At 42.2% G+C, this 15,989-nt stretch overlaps 1 protein-coding gene across 1 annotated transcript in view; it reads right to left on the reverse strand.

Annotated features, from left to right (window-relative positions):
* LOC115193711 (protein FAM53B) overlaps positions 1-12,105 on the reverse strand; it is a 36,345-nt gene extending 24,240 nt beyond the window's left edge. The window contains exon 1 of the mRNA XM_029752643.1: positions 11,969-12,105. The gene's annotated coding sequence lies outside the window, so the exon portion shown is untranslated. The remainder of the gene's footprint in view (positions 1-11,968) is intronic.
* Positions 12,106-15,989: the final 3,884 nt, after the last annotated feature.

Genomic DNA, 15,989 nt, shown 5'->3' on the forward strand with positions numbered 1-15,989 from the left:
GTTTCAGGGGACTGACATGTAACCACACACACACACACACACACACACACACACACACACACACACACACACACACACACACACACACACACACACACACACACACCTTTCTTGAGAGAGGTTTCAGGGGACTGACATGTAACCACACACACACACACACACACACACGGGAGTGCAAAATGTGTTGCCATTTTAAAATTACCGACACATACACAAATAACACTTCCCCTGTGCTCACAAGTCAGCACTCTATTTCAGGGTGTTGGTGAGCAGCAGCGACGACCTCATTAGCTAACATGTGATAAGAAAAACCGCCAAAGGAAATCCACAAAGCCTTGTCAAAGCTATAATCAGTCCCTCACACACAGATACTGTAGCTGGTGCCACACACACACAGTGACCCTCAATCAGAAAAGGAGGAACACAGTCAACTTGTGCAATATCCCATCTTGCTTTCACATCCACTTTTATTGTCCACACAGTAAACATCAAGATGTCGTCAACACATCCATCCAGATGTACCAATGTTTTTGTTCAAACTACTGCAACATCTCTGTGTTTCCTCACTACAGGACATTGCTGCTGATTGATCTGTACAATTCCTAGTCTACAAGGGCAAGCGTGCTACAGTATGGATGTGTAACATATGCTGCATTACGTGGACATGTGCTCATGTGGAAAAAGGCCAACCTCTGACCTGGATGTTAGAAACTAGGACAAAGTCATATCTAGACAGTACATCACTTCCTTATCAGTGGAGTACATTAGTTCAAGCTTGAGAGATGGAGTTCAGACACCGCAATCACTGTTCCTGTCCAGTGATGCTATGCTTGTCAAAGCTGATTTAGGATCACTTCTTCTGAAATTATCCCTAATCTATAGAACAAGACTGAACCGGGTGGGTCCAAGTGTGAGGTAATAAAGGAGGTACAGGCCAGAGGCCCCCTTCTGGAAAAGCCTTTGCATTCCAGGGCTCTCCACACATCAGGTACCCTACTAATTACCTCCGCTCTCATCCCCTCACCCCTCGCTCCCTCAGCATGTGGTTTCTCCCATTACCCCTGACAGGCTGCTCTATGCACATTAACCAGGCCCTAATCCACCAGGGATATGTTACATGAGAGCCTCCAGACCAGACCATTATGGTTAATCCCACTCTCAGGGCTCCGCCACGGCTAAGGAAGGGGGCCACTCCTATGATGTTTAAATAGGTGACGTTATAAAGAAAGTCACTTCCAACCCCATAATTGCATGTCCCGGGTACCACTCCTCTCCAAGACAGTTACATAACACTGCAGGTCTCGTTTTGGGGGAGCTAGGGGATGAATGGTGTGGGTGTGTTTTGGGGGAGCTAGGGGATGAATGGTGTGGGTGTGTTTTGGGGGAGCTAGGGGATGAATGGTGTGGGTGTGTTTTGGGGGAGCTAGGGGATGAATGGTGTGGGTGTGTTTTGGGGGAGCTAAGGGATGAATGGTGTGGGTGTGTTTTGGGGGAGCTAGGGGATGAATGGTGTGGGTGTGTTTTGGGGGAGTTAGGGGATGAATGGTGTGGGTGTGTTTTGGGGGAGCTAGGGGATGAATGGTGTGGGTGTGTTTTGGGGGAGCTAGGGGATGAATGGTGTGGGTGTGTTTTGGGGGAGCTAGGGGATGAATGGTGTGGGTGTGTTTTGGGGGAGCTAGGGGATGAATGGTGTGGGTGTGTTTTGGGGGAGCTAGGGGATGAATGGTGTGGGTGTGTTTTGGGGGAGCTAAGGGATGAATGGTGTGGGTGTGTTTTGGCGTGGAGGGTGACGTTATGACTAAAATATCATATTATTTTGACGGTATGGCAGCATTTTATGTTTCTGAATAATAATAGTTCTAAATATGTTTAATGAGTAGTGCATTACTGTAGACGGGCAACAATTCATTCTAAGGGATAGTTTTATACTCAACCAAATTAGGGCAAAACTGACAGTGAAGTAGTCCAATTTCATACTGGTATACCGCTGTTTCACAATATATTTTCCAGCCCTAGGATGATGGGAAATTATGGGAATTCCATTGAGTCATGACATGCTCACCTTTCTCATGAATGAGTGTATGACTTATTCAACCAAACATCCATCTGTTACTTGCTTGGCAACGGTCTCGATGACTTTGTGTGTGTTCGTGTGTATGCTTGGAACGAGGGTAAGTGGGTTACGGGCCTTGCACAAGGGCACAGACAGACTTTTTACTTAGTCGGCTCAGGGATTCAAATCAGCAACCTCTCAGTTACTGGCTCAATGCTCTTAACCGCTAGGCTACCTGCTGTGCATCATCACAGCAAAATCTCTGTGGAACTGGTGGAACATAATAGATGGATTAGGCTGCATGTTATTCTTTCCATACAATACTTTCATACTAATACAATGGCAGATGATCACCTTCAGCTTTTTTTATCATCTTAATGTAAATGTGTGAGAATTGGATTTTCGGCAGCTGAGAACGCGTTGATCTTTCTGTACTCTGTCTTACCTCCGCCACGCTGACTGTCATGCGTGCGTTTGTGTTACTAACGACCTGTAGGTGTCTACTACACAGATCTACAGGTGTGTCGCACGGTCGCACGGTCATCACAGTCAACATATTGATCCTGCAAAATGAGATATGATTGCTAAGTATTGCATAGTAGAGTGTAAACACTGTAATAATAAAGTTCTACGTTCACATAATATAAAAGATGAAGGTGTAGTGAAAAGGGATTGCCAAAACACACCAACACTAATTTAGCTACCATTATGGCCAGATGGAAGAAACCTGATCTCGCTCAGCTCATTAAACCTCTCAATTGTGAGAGGCGAAACATCTTGGCAGAGAAACTGTGGCAAATACTGTGAAGTGCAGGCCACTACTTCAGAACTAGCATGGAAAACAGGTTCTGCTTGCTAATACTTTTATTTAGACTGTCTGCGCCATAAAACAATGGAAACATACTTTAGCTTTTTTTAGGGGTGTATAATTGAGGGATTACGCTCTAGACAGAATCAACAGAAAGTTGAACCGAACCTTGAGTGATTCAGACAGGAGATATGCAGTGTCGTTCAGAAAAGCATGGAGAAAGGAGAAGGTGGAGGATAAACAGAAGAATGACTCCTTTGTCATTCATAACAGACGTCTTATGATAGTGAATGACAAAAAAAAAACATGAGGTCACTTCAGTTGTCAAAAGGGAATTCAGGGTGAATGTCCATTAGAGGTGGTTGTCCATCTCATCATACGGCTTCTTATCAGGCCTCTCACCAATCAGTAGTAATGAAGAAAATGAAAGGAAGCCATTTCAGACTAGTGGTGGGACACAGTGATGTGGCGATGTGTCACAGGGCTTTAAAAATGGCTTCCCTTCCCAGAATGCTTTCAATCTGAAACCAGATCTAGTCATTGGCAGGGGGTTGGGGAAGGTTGCTCTGCTGTACGCCAGAATGCCTCCTTTCTTCTCAGCAGTCCATCTTAGACTCTGTGGGCGTTCGAGACGTACCATTTACAAACACATCATGTAAATGAGATATACAGACAGAAACGTGGGGGAGACCGTGGAACATGACTTTTTGTCTTGAACTCAGCTCACAGCTTTTGACGCTGTGGGCGAAGCAGAGCAGTTATGACTGAAGGTCACACAGAAAGAGAGAAAGGGCTGTCGTTAAAATCAAATGTGTGCAACACAGAGGCACAGACTGGCATGGCTAACAATCCTTCTTTCTGGAGGCTTTGCATAACGCCTCGGGCCAGGAAACCACAGAAAGAAAGAGAGGGGAGAGAGCAAAGGAGAGAGATAAAGTGAGAGGGCTACAGATAGAGAGAGAGAGCGGGAGAGTATGGTCCAGTGCCTCGCAGACAGGCACGCAGCTGCCCACTCAGAGAATGAAGCCTTAATAGGGATTCGCACACAAAAGCCTTGCAAATGTGTGCGTCTTAAGCACACACAGGAGCACAGAGTGATCCCCTTTAAAAACCAACTCTGCTTAATTACCTCCATAAATTACTGCAGCTATCCCATATCCAAAACAAGTCCCTCTTGTCTGCCTACCGCCTGCCTAGCTATCTGAGTCAACCCTGTTCGACTTGACTGTCTTTCACATGTAGATTCCAGCATTTCAGATTTTACTGTGCTAAAAAGAAGAAATTGAAGCAAGTAAAACTATTTTTTAACACTGCATTGGATAGTTTGGGAGATCGTGATAGTCATGCAAACATAGACAGAGATTCCTTGAATGAGGCCTATACTCTGTAAGATTGTAAACAAACAAAGTTGTACTTTACCATGCAAGTGCATACAAAATTAGACATAGCACGGTTATTTGATATCAACAGATTGTCTGGAAAGGTTTGAGGAAGATATGATCTTCAATCTTTGTGACACTAAACAATGCTGTGTATAACAAGCAAGACGAAGCTTAGGCCATGTCTAGACTTGACAGTTCATGCAGCTTTGTATTCTGATAACGGAGTTCCGATCATGGAATTCCGAACACGGCGTGCGTCTACATTTACAGTTGAAGTCGGAAGTTTATATACACTTAGTCATTAAAACTCGTTTTTAAACCACTCCACAAATTTCTTGTTAACAAACTATAGTTTTGGCAAGTCGGTTAGGACATCTACTTTGTGCATAACACAAGTCATTTTTCCAACAATTGTTTACAGACAGATTATTTAATTTATAATTCACTGTATCGCAATTCCAATGGGTCAGAAGTTTACATACACTAAGTTGAGTGTGCCTTTAAACGGCTTGGAAAATTCCAGAAAATTATGTCATGGCTTTAGAAGCTTCTGATAGGCTAATTGACATCATTTGAGTCAATTGGAGGTGTACCTGTGGATGTATTTCAAGGTCTACCTTAAACTCAGTGCCTCTTTGCTTGACATCACGGGAAAATTAAAAGAAATCAGCCAAGACCTCAGAAAAAAAATTGTAGACCTCCACAAGTCCGGTTCATCCTTGGGAGAAATTTCTAAATGCCTGAAGGTACCACGTTCATCTGTACAAACAATAGTACGCAAGTATAAACACCATGGGACCACGCAGCCATCATACCACTCAGGAAGGAGACGCGTTCTGTCTCCTAGAGATGAACGTACTTTGGTGCGAAAAGTGCAAATCAATCCCAGAACAACAGCAAAGGACCTTGTGAAAATGCTGGAGGAAACAGGTACAGAAGTATCAATATCAACAGTAAAACGAGTCCTTTATCGACATAACCTGAAAGGCCGCTCAACAAGGAAGAAGACACTGCTCCAAAACCGCCATAAAAAAGCCAGACTACGGTTTGCAACTGCACATGGAGACAAAGATCATATTTTTTGGAGAAATGTTATCTGGTCTGATGAAACAAAAATAGAACTGTTTGGCCATAATGACCATCGTTATGTTTGAAGGAAAAAGGGGGAGGCTTGCAAGCCGAAGAACACCATCCCAACTGTGAAGCACGGGGGTGGCAGCATCATGTTGTGGGGGTGCTTTGCTACAGGAGGGACTGGTGCACTTCACAAAATAGATGGCATCATGAGGAAAGAAAATTATGTGGATATATTGAAGCAACCTCTCAATACATCAGTCAGGAAGTTAAAGCTTGGTCGCAAATGGGTTTTCCAAATGGACAATAAACCCAAGCATACTTCCAAAGTTCTGGCAAAATGGCTTAAGGACAACAAAGTCAAGGTATTGGAGTGGCCATCACAAAGCCCTGACCTCAATCCTATAGAAAATTTGTGGGCAGAACTGAAAAAGCGTGTGCGAGCAAGGAGGCCTACAAACCTGACTCAGTTACACCAGCTCTGTCAGGAGGAATGGGCCAAAATTCACCCAACTTATTGTGGGAAGCTTATGGAAGGCTACCCGGAACGTTTGACCCAAGTTCAACAATTTAAAGGCAATGCTACCAAATACTAATTGAGTGTATGTAAACTTCTGACCCACTGGGAATGTGATGAAAGAAATAAAAGCTGAAATAAATCATTATCTCTACTATTATTCTGACATTTCACATTCTTAAAATAAAGTGGTGATCCTAACTGACCTAAGACAGGGAATTTTTACCAGGATTAAATATCAGGAATTGTGGAAAACTGAGTTTAAATATATTTGGCTAAGGTGTATGTAAACTTCCAACTTCAACTGTACACGTGTCCACCCTATCCACACTGTGTCTGTTCCCGCACTATATTCAAATACCAGTACGCATTCTACAAGTGGAGGAATAGCCTAAATATGATAATAACACAACAACAGCTGATGGAAGTAGCTAACTACTGCAGTGAAGTAGCCAGCTAACCTCTGTAGCTAGCCAGCAAGCTAGCAAGCAATGCTAAAGGGATTGCAAACTAGTTAGCATAACTCTAGACGAACAAAAAAGGTTTTTCTAAATATTAGCTATCTGGCTAGCATTTATGAGGCCAGCGAACATGTTCTCCACATGCTAGGAATGTGTTTCCTCCAACGCTATAATGAAAAGATGCCTCTCGGTCCCAAAACACAAGTATTCTGGAGACCTGTGAGAGGAGTGCTGAGTGCTTTCGGTAGCCTGATTGTGTCCAGACTGAGGAGAAATCGGCACACAATGCATCCCTGACCACATCCTAAAGTGATTAGCCGGATCTGAACACAAACTACAAAGCTACTTTTGTGTGTCTAGACCCGTCTTTTCAATGCAAGCTTCGTATTCTGATAGCATAAGTCACATGTAAGTGTCAAGTGTAGACACGGCCTTAGTCATCATAACTGTATTTACCACCATAGCTGAGAAGTATGAACCAACACACAATAAACTGTTCTTTCCTCAACAAACAGCCCTTAGACTGTCTCAGACACACACAGGCCTGGTGGTCTACCCCTATCAACATCCCCTTTGCAATTAGATACTAGAGCTGATCCAATCTCAGCCTGAATATCCACCTAGTTTGCCAGTGGAACTGAGATTCGTTTTCAAGTGAATGAGTGAATTCACATGCAAGCAAGAAACGGAAAGGTCAACTACTGTATGTACATTCACTAAAACTACACTTTAGTTTATTTGCCAATAACCACCTCAGTAAAGAGAGAACAGAGGTGTATATACCCACATAGGGATACCTCCTTTCAGGCTGTCGCAGTGCGGTGAGAACAGACACAGACAAGTACACTGTAAGCATTCCATGGAATTTCAGGCCATCCTGGTACAAAACCAGTCCTGTCTGGTATTTAGTTCATGAAGTAAAGATCAACCATCTCTCCCACAACATAACAAGAGGGCAAAAAACACATACTCTAACAATAACTTCCCTAGTCCCAAATGAAACGACCCTGGCAAACCCGTAGTCAAAGTGTTCCATTGTCAGTGGTACTTTAATCAGCGTAGGCCTACCCAAACATTCTGTAGTCACGCAATTACATTACACACTCCAACGATGGTCCAAAACATGACTCCAAAAACAATGCAATCTAACAGTACAGCATTTCCCTGCCAGCTCCTCAATCTCAACACTTTGTTTTGTTAAGAGAGCGTAGGGGGGGTTTGTTTGTCTGAGCTCCTTGAAACTGAATCATAGCATTCAGAACACCTTCAAAGTTGCATTTAAAGTGTTTTCTCACAAGTCTAGGTGTTTCATTCCACTCAGCAACACAAAGTGACTCATATCAAGACATCCCAGCTGCGAACCCTCCTCTGCAAAATCACAAATGAGAAGGATGATGTTAGTTACAGAACTCAATTGCAATAAATGGCTGAAATATGTTGTTGAGTGTAGAGGTCGACCGATTATTCGGAATGGCCGATTAATTAGGGCTGATTTCAGGTTTTCATAACAATCGGAAATCGGTATTTTTGGACGCTGATTTGGCCGATTGTTTTTTTTTTACACCTTTATTTAACTAGGCAAGTCAGTTAAGAACACATTCTTATTTTCAATGACGGCCTAGGAACGGTGGGTTAACTGCCTTGTTCAGGGGTAGAACGACAGATTTTTACCTTGTCAGCTCGGGGATTCAATCTTGCAACCTTACTGTTAACTAGGCCAACGCTCTAACCACCTGCTTTACATTGCACTCCACGAGGAGCCTGCCTGTTACGCGAATGCAGTAAGAAGCCAAGGTAAGTTGCTAGCTAGCATTAAACTTATTTTATAAAAAGCAATCAATCATAATCACTAGTTAACTACACATGGTTGATGATATTACTAGTTTATCTAGCCTGTCCTGCGTTGCATATAATCGCTTAGGTACACGTTGCTCCAACGTGTACCTAACCATAAACCTCAATGCCTTTCTTAAAATCAATACACAAGTATATATTTTAAACCTGCATATTTAGTTAATATTGCCTGCAAACATGAATTTCTTTTAACTAGGGAAAATGTATCACTTCTCTTGCAACAGAGTCAGGGTATATGCAGCAGTTTGGGCCGCCTGGCTCGTTGCGAATTGTGAATACTATTTCTTCCTAACAAAGACAGCCGACTTCGCCAAACGGGGGATAATTTAACAAAAGCGCATTTGCGAAAAAAGCACAATCGTTGCACGACTGTACCTAACCATAAACATCAATGCCTTTCTTAAAATCAATACACAGAAGTATATAATTTTTAAACCTGCATATTTAGCTAAAAGAAATCCAGGTTAGCAGGCAATATTAACCAGGTGAAATTGTGTCACTTCTCTTGCGTTCATTGCACGCACAGTCAGGGTATATGCAACAGTTTGGGCCGCCTGGCTCGTTGCGAACTAATTTGCCAGAATGTACGTAATTATGACATAACATTGAAGGTTGTGCAATGTAACAGGAATATTTAGACTTAGGGATGACACCCGTTAGATAAAATACGGAACGGTTCCGTATTTCACTGAAAGGAAAAACGTTTTGTTTTCGAGATGATAGTTTCCGGATTCGACCATATTAATGACCTAAGGCTCGTATTTCTGTGTGTTTATTATATTATAATTAAGTATATGATTTGATAGAGCAGTCTGACTGAGCGGTGGTAGGCAGCAGCAGGCTCGTAAGCATTCATTCAAACAGCACTTTCGTGCGTTTTGCCAGCAGCCCTTCGCTGTGCTTCAAGCATTGCGCTGTTTATGACTTCAAGCCTATCAACTCCCAAGATTAGGCTGGTGTAACCGATGTGAAATGGCTAGCTAGTTAGTGGGGTGTGCGCTAATAGCGTTTCAAACGTCACTCGCTCTGAGACTTGGAGTAGTTGTTCCCCTTGTTCTGCATGGGTAACGCTGCTTCGAGGGTGGCTGTTGTTGGTGTGTTCCTGGTTCGAGCCCAGGTAGGAGCGAGGAGAGGGACGGAAGCTATACTGTTACACTGGCAATACTAAAGTGCCTATAAGAACATCCAATAGTCAAAGGTATATGAAATACAAATCGTATAGAGTGAAATAGTCCTATAATTCCTATAATAACTACAACCTAAAACTTCTTACCTGGGAATATTGAAGACTCATGTTAAAAGGAACCACCAGCTTTCATATGTTCCCATGTTCTGAGCAAGGCACTTAAACATTAGCTTTCTTACATGGCACATATTGCACTTTTACTTTCTTCTCCAACACTTTGTTTTGCATTATTTATTTTGAGGCTAAATATATTTTATTGATGTATTATAAGTTAAAATATGTATTAAGTTAAAATAAGTGTTCGTTCAGTATTGTTGTAAATTGCATTATTACAACAACAAAAAGCGTTTTAATCGGCCGATTAATCGGTAGCGGCTTTTTGTGGTCCTCCAATAATCGGTATCGGCGTTGAAAAATCATAATCGGTCGACCTCTAGTTGAGTGTGAAGTCTTGTGAAAAGCATGAGCTGGCGCACATTAAAAAAAGTTAGTAGAGGTGCTGACTAACGGCGAGTAAACTGTAGGCTATAAAAAAAAACGAGAATCGGACACTATATACAAGCTCCCAGTAATTTATTAGATAAACCATGAACATTTCGGCATCACAGTGCCCTCTCATGTGCCATCACACGAGGGGCTCCCGAGTGGTGCAGTCTAAGGCAGCGCTTGAGGCATCACTAGACACCCTGGTTCAAATTCAGGCTGTATTCCAACCAGCCGTGATTGGGAGTCCCATAGGCTGGCGCACAATTTGACCAGTGCAAGCTGTCATTGTAAATAAGAATTTGTTCTTAACTGACTTGTTTAAAAATCACAGTGATGCTGAAACATTGGTTTACCCAATAAATTACCGACAGCTTATATATAGTGTGCAACTCTATTATTAATTTTAGAGTCTAGAGTCTGAAGTCTTGCCCAGTGTGTTTGTGTGTGTCCTTACGGAAAACCCACATGAATTTCACATGTGAAGTGTTCCAAAAACACGTGATCACATCCCACTGGGCACCAACGTCTATTCCACATTGGTTCAACGTCATTTCATTGAAATTACATGAAAACAACATTGATTCAACCAGTGTTTCCAGTGGCATGTGATCTTATGTGAAGTTAACGTGATCACATGTTTTCACGTGTAGTTTCATGTTAAGTGTTCCAAAAACACTTGTTTTCATATGAAATGTCACTTGAAATCATGTGGTTTTTCTGTAAGGTTGTGTGTGTGTGTGTGTGTGTGTGTGTGTGTGACTCATGAAACACCTCAAATGACTATCAATCTTTTCTCAGGTTGCGGTGCTGGGGGTGTCAATAAAATGAGATAAGAAAGCCACACTTCCCTCCAACTGGCAGTTCTTGAAACAGACCAGTGTTACAGGCACACAACATGACATAAAAGTGGGACAACTTACAAACCCCAAAGTGCCCACAACCATAATAATAACATATCTTGCTCTACAATTCCCCATCTGGATATTTGAGGGTATGCAGGTGTAAATGATGCCACACTGCTTGCTAAGAGAGTACCTCCTGAGTCGACTCACACCAGGCTTGAACCCAGGCCTTGCCACCCTCGTAAAGCATCTTACCAGTCGGCACCACACCAAAAGCTAGCAATTCAGCAGCGCAAGTGGAGACATTTCAGTCAGCAGTCAGCTGCAACACTTAAGGCTGAGAAGTAGGTTTCACACATCCCCATTTGCTTCATTCACCCCTCAAATGTACTCAAAAGCTGCCCCAGCATTGAGCTGAGCACAACTGTAGATCTGGGTCACGGCACCATTGTAAAGATCATCATGGCTTGATTAGCAAGTATCACTTGCTCCTGATTTGGCTCACACCAAGGCTCGAACCCAGGACTGCTGCCTTGCTAGCACATGTGACTACCCTCCTGAAAATGTCTTAACAGTTAGCACCACAAGAATAGGTAGCAATCAGCTGCAAGTGGCAACACTTAAGGCTGAGAAGTAAGTTTCACATCCCCATGTGCTACACAGGCATGGTGAGAGCAGCGGAGGGGGAAAAAGTAGTACTACACAAGGGCGGAGGGGGGTTAAGTTGAACCGGGTTACAGAGCTGGAACATTGAATACAGGAAGGCTTTTGTCCCAGTAGCCCAAGCACTGCGCACAACACAAATGATCTCTCAATCAACTCCTCTCTATTCTCTTATTTGACTATGCGCTGCTCTACTACAGTGGAAACATGCGCAACCGGCAGCTAGAAAGCAAACAAGTTTACACAGCATCGCAACACGGTATTTAACTTGTTCCTCAATTACATTGTGCAGTAGCCTATTTTAAGATACATAAAACACCATCATAATTTGTGTTGGGGTTACAGCCTTTCAATGTCATCCCTGAAAACATAATTTCCCAAGCACTTTGTTCCCAGCTATTATGATAGCATGGATCACAAGCAAGCAACACTTCCCAGTTTATATTGTTGACAATATTTAACTTTCTCTAGACATAAGAAACAAGATTATATGCTTATTTCTACTTCTTGCTCAAGCAAACTTCAGCAACCAACAAACTACTTTGGGCAACAAAGACACCCAAAAAAAGGATTAGCATACATTCTCAAAGAGTGGCCTACCAATTCAAAGAAAATATGATGTCGGGATGGATGGCTTACTACCTGGCCAGCTGAGAGTCTGTCGAAGTTAAGTCATCTTCGATTTCCGCAACAAAGGACCAGAAAAGTGTGTGGGTCCTCATGCGCACTACCGCCTCCACAGTGGCGATGGCAGTGTGGGACTGAGCAACTGCGTGAAACTCCGTGCTCGCCTGAACGTTGAAACAAAATCCGCGTTCAGCGAAACCATTTCTCACGCAGAGGGAGGAAGCAACTATTGATTCCACAGTGGTGTAGCCAATATGAACAATTAACCTTAACCCTACTTATACAGATACTATTTATATATTCAACATGTTTCTTGCCATTCATTACACATGTATTTTATTTCTAATTCAATAGAAACTACATAATTTACCCCCCCATATTGGTATCGTCTACTTGTGTTTTCCTTTTCTTTTCCCACAAGCTATTCTGAATGTACAACTCTGTAGTAACATTGTTACAGTTACTAGTTCACTTGTAAATGTGTCCACTATCACAATGCGACTGTGGTTGACTGACCCTCTTAAGCCTGTGACATGAATTAAAACGAATTGTTTCCAGGCCTTAACCATCTGTAATGTATGACTCTAGCCTAAATAAGTAGATCCTATTAAATGCTCTCAGTCATATTGCCATTTGTTAGGCATGTCTAAAAGTGTTCCTTCTTTGTCACAGTAATGTCTATGTACACACTACATAAAATCCTTTTTTCTGGGTGTGCGCCAGCTCATGTTGTTTTATTTGGCTTTGAGAATGACGCCCATATATCTCATTTGCGTATATGCCTATATAGTGTATGTCTTCTGTGACTCATGAAACACAGCTCATGTGTCTAGGACAACAACCTCTCAATGTGAGCAAGACAAAGGAGCTGATCGTGGACTATTGGAAAAGGAGGGCTGAACAGGCCCCCATTAACATCGATGGGACTGAAGTGGAGCAGGTTGAGAGGTTCAAGTTCCTTGGTGTCCACATCACCAACGAAATATCATGGTCCAAACACACCAAGACAGTCATGAAGAGGGCACGACAAAACCTTTTCCCCCTCAGGAAACTGGAAAGATTTGGCAAGGGTCCCCAGATCCTCAAAAGGTTCTACAGCTGCACCATCGAGAGCATCCTGACCGGTTGCATCACCGCCTGGTATGTCAACTGCTCGGCATCTGACCGTAAGGCGCTACAGCAGGTAGTGCGTATGGCCAAATACATCACTGGGACCAAGCTTCACTGGGGCCAAGCTCCCCTCCCCCCCTTTGTTTTTACACTGCTGCTACTCGCTCTTTATTATCTATGCATAGTCACTTTACAAATTGCCTCGACTAACCTGTACCCTGCACATTGACTCGGTACATATTGTTATGTAAATGTATCGTGTTACTTTTTGATTCATTTTTATTTATTTTTTACTTTAGTTTATTTAGTAAATATTTTTTTAACTCTATTTCTTGAACTGCATTTTAAGTAAACATTTCACGGTAAGTTCTGTTGTATTCGGTGCATGTGACAAATAAAATTGGATTTGATATTACAATGGGCATCCTAAAACAGCACAATGTGCAAAAAAGCCTGCCACACCAGTCCTTTTCAGATTGTTTTATTTAACTAGGCAAGTCAGTTAAGAACAAATTCTTATTTACAATTACGACCTACCGGGGAACAGTGGGTTAACTGCCTTGTTCAGGGACAGAACAACAGATTTTTACCTTGTCAGCTCAGGGATTCAATCCAGCAACCTTTCGGTTACTGGCCCAACACTCTAACCACTAGGCTACCTGCCACCCCAAAAGATAGGATTGCTCAACTAGCTTGGCATGCTAGGCATCTGTTGAAAGAGGATAGCATGATCCAAGCAGATGAGTGAAACAAAATGTATCATTTACTATACCTCAAATTCCTGGAGCCAGTTTAATGACTGCTGCCTTAAAACACGCGGTACAGTGGGCATGCTTTATTTCCATGAACAGCAGCAGAGCTCCAGGGGTATGTTCCTGTTCACAGCCTCGTAAACTAACAAATTAACCACTATCAAACCCTCAGGGTGACAGCATCACAATCACATCTGTCGTTCTGCCCCTGAACAAGGTAGTTAACCCACTGTTCCTAGGCCGTCATTGAAAATAAGAATTTGTTCTTAGCTGACATGCCTAGTTAAATGAAGGTTAAATAAATAAATAAAAAACATAGCAGATGCATAAAACTTTTCATGGTAATGATACATCTATCAATCACTTCTATTCATCCATAAGGAACTAAGGTGCTATCCACAGATGCGAATTGAGGTTTATTTGAATGGTGTTTGGCAACTGCATTAGCAGGATACCCTGACGATAAGGCATGCGATAAGGCAACGAAAAGTTGACTGGATTACTTTCATTACATGACTTTGATTAACAGGATTTCAGTGCCTCCCAAAGCCTCCATATTTGTTTCTACGTCTCTTAGCAACTGCACCTGTGCGAGGGAGTGGGCTTTACGCAAGGAGCAGCGAGCTTCAGTCTGTAATTCAATCTAATCTGTGGTGCAGAAAAAAGGCATTGTTTCTGTGCCAGGCAAACAAAGAGCCATTTGAAGACTTCCTTAGATGCTGTCTCATCTCAGACAGTGTACATTTCAATGAGACAATATTGGTCACCGAGTGAAGACAGTCAAGAAGCATCTTGTTTCATGGGAAAAAGTTGTGTAATGGTATAATGTGTCAATGCGCATCCAGGCAGGATTTTCAGTGCCTTGTAAATTTCCAGGCAGTAGTTTTCGTAACACGTTGCATGTGTTTACTCAATAGCATGCCTCGGCATCAACTGCTCCCATTGGGCCACCCGCCCAGATTCCAATTAGAGGTAGTTTGAGAGTTATTAATGACAGAATGAGTTAAGACAGGAAATCACTTATCTTTCTTTGAACCATGCCCTCTGTGTATTCATTATGAGCTGGTTATTAAGGTGGATTGCAAACAGAGGACTTCTGAATGGAAAATGTTGACATAGGCAGACATGGTGAATACATGCACAGCTTAATCCAAAGATACTGTACATTAAAGGGGCAATCTGCAGCTGCTACATACATTTTTGTACTTATAAATGAATGATATGTATTGGTTACATTTCACCAGCCCCATCCCTCAGCTTTTTACCGAAACAGTGTCAGGAATCACACTTTGTTATTGTTTCAACTGCTGATTGCAACTTTAATGTATAAGCTATACACTGTCACTCTGGATTTACAGAACTTCAACATACCATCCCTATTTGGTTAAATAAGCATTTGAAAAGGGTACAGATTAGATTACTATTCCCTGTACGCTCAGTTCTCTATCCTCCCTCACACAGGCTAGAGAGGACACATGGCTGGTGTCCGGTGAACAAGATTATCAATGCCCTACACTAGGAAGACCTAATAGTCCATGGTCTTCTGATTACAGCTAACTGACCGCACATGAAGATGATGAGTCCATATGGGTCAGTGATGACCTCAATGCCACAAGGCAGGAGGATCCACTTAAAGATGATAATACGTACGTAAGTTAGAACAAAGTAAATGGGGTTGATAAAAGGCCAAGAAGAACTGATGGCAATCTGAACTAAAAGGTTTCATAGGAAATGTGTAAATATCTGTAATATTAGCAAAAGATGATCATATTAGAAAGCGACATAGCTATTTGACATTCAAAAGTTACAATCTTTCCCAGAGGGAGATTTTGGATTCATCAATCTAAACATGACATGAATTATCTGAACATAGGACTTTTTATAAAACTGGTTTTGACAACAGCACATAATATGACAGGCTCTTGAATTAATGTGAAATAGTTTTTGGTATTTTTTTTGTGTGTGGGTGTGTGAATTATAATTTTTTAAGTAACAAGGTGCTGCTGATTAGAGGACAAGGCTTGATGCATTTATTCTGTCGAGAAATGGCCCCCTCTGCTGTATCTGACAATATCACCACATTTAGTAGCATTAATCCTCACATGTCCTTGTGACTCACAGCTGTACCTCCTAAGCTTTGAGAAGGACACCAGGGTACAGTGATATGGTAATTC

This window comes from Salmo trutta, chromosome 5 (genome assembly GCF_901001165.1).
Source record: "Salmo trutta chromosome 5, fSalTru1.1, whole genome shotgun sequence".
NCBI classification, from domain to species: domain Eukaryota; kingdom Metazoa; phylum Chordata; class Actinopteri; order Salmoniformes; family Salmonidae; genus Salmo; species Salmo trutta.